This window comes from Capsella rubella, unplaced genomic scaffold (assembly GCF_000375325.1).
Source record: "Capsella rubella cultivar Monte Gargano unplaced genomic scaffold, Caprub1_0 scaffold_34, whole genome shotgun sequence".
NCBI classification, from domain to species: Eukaryota; Viridiplantae; Streptophyta; class Magnoliopsida; order Brassicales; family Brassicaceae; genus Capsella; species Capsella rubella.
In genome coordinates this window covers 3434-5216 of record NW_006238892.1, presented here as the reverse complement: position 1 = coordinate 5216, position 1783 = coordinate 3434, and the positions used below count along the sequence as shown (strand labels likewise).

Genomic DNA, 1783 nt, shown 5'->3' with positions numbered 1-1783 from the left:
GATGCTGAGGGTACTCTCAGAGATGGAGATGGCCATGTGAGGAATGCACAAGGGCACAAGCTGAATGCTGACGGGACTGTAATTCCTGAACCAGTCGCCGTTTGTGTCGAGCGACACCAGGCGGGTGTCGATCGACACCAAGCCGCAGCTGACAATGCACAGTTGGCGTTGAATGCTGAAGCAGAGGATGAGAACCGTACACTTGGAGAATACAACAGGCCTGCTCTGTTCTATTCTAACCGCTCTGCTATACGTCCTCCTGCATTTCAAACGAACAACTTTGAGTTGAAGCCTGGTTACTACACTCTTGTGGGACAACACCCTTTCCATGGCCACACTCATGAGCACCCAATGGACCATATTGAGAAGTTTGAAGATCTAGTATCTAGCATCAAGGCTGATGGTGTATCTTCGGATTTCCTGCTCTGCAAGCTTTTCCAGCACTCTTTAGCTGGAGAAGCACTATCATGGCTCAAGGAGTTGAAGCCTGCATCTCTTACGTGCTGGGAGGATGTGAAAGTTGCGTTCTTGAACAATTTTTATGATGATGCAAGGTCCGAGGATCTGAGGAACAAGATTTCTACTTTCTCTCAAGGAATCTCTGAGACATTCAAGGCTGCTTGGGTGCGCTTTAAGGGGTATCAGAGAGATTGTCCCCACCATGGATACGACAAATTTCAGCTTTTGGGCATTTTCTACAGAGGATTGGATTGGAGGTATCAGATGGCTTTAGATGCTGCTAGCAACGGTAACTACAACACACGGTCTCCAGCTCAAGCCACCAAGCTGATCGAGAACTTAGCTTCCAGCAATAGTACCAAGGTTGCTGATTTTGAGAGAAAGAAGCTAGCTGAAAACATGGAGGGACTTTAACTTGCTGAAGTCAAGGCGAAACTTGATTCTGTGCATCACCTTCTTGTTAATAAGAAGAATGTTAAGTTTGCTGCTGAAGTTGAGGCTTTTGAACCAGAAGAGGATGAAGAAGAAGACGTGAACTACGTTAATGGTGATGGGTATCAGGGTCAGAAGTTTAGTAACGCACAAGGAAACCGGTTCAACAGCGGGTATGGTCAGAAGAGCACTTACACAGGAAATCAGAATTCTTCTGGTTACACTCCACGGCCTGATTATCAGAAGAGCAGTGACTTCACAAGGAGCTATGGGAACTCATCTTACCAACCAACTCCACCGAAATCTTCAGAAACTGAGATGAAGTCTATGCTTGAACAGATTCTAGAAGGACAGCAGAAGATGACAGTAGACTTTAATGGGAAGATGGATGCTCTATACACTGATTTGAATGGTAAGATAGAAGCCTTGAACAACCACACCAAGAAGTTGGACTATCAGTTTACTCAGGCAAACCCGAACCGACAACCAGGTTTTCTCCCTGGAAAGACCGATGCCAATCCTAAACATCCTTGCAATGCAGTGACCTTGAGGAGTGGAAAACAGCTCAAATCAGTGTTGAAACCAGGTTTGACAGTAGAAGATGTCATTGAGCTTGATGGGATTGAAGATACAGATTTTGTCGATCCGCTGGAGGTGTCGCTCGACACCAACCATGGGTGTCGTTCGACACCACACGTTTCTGACAGAGAGATATCGACCGAGATCGATACACAACCCTCGACACCAAAGACAAGTGTCGACCGACACCACACTTGTGTCGATCTACACCAGTCTCGGATAGAACAAGTTTCAGCTTCACCGCCTTCCGCGACCGAGACCAGAGTCTACAAACCTACAGTCCCTTTTCCTAAGAAGTCTAAGAAGTCAAAAC

The 1783-nt window shown here is 46.4% G+C and overlaps 1 non-coding gene across 1 annotated transcript; it reads right to left on the bottom strand.

Moving 5' to 3' along the window:
* Window positions 1–561: 561 nt before the first annotated feature.
* On the bottom strand, window positions 562–668 carry LOC111832618. The gene has a single exon (XR_002835505.1). It is a non-coding gene; the product is annotated as a small nucleolar RNA R71 (small nucleolar RNA).
* Window positions 669–1783: the final 1115 nt, after the last annotated feature.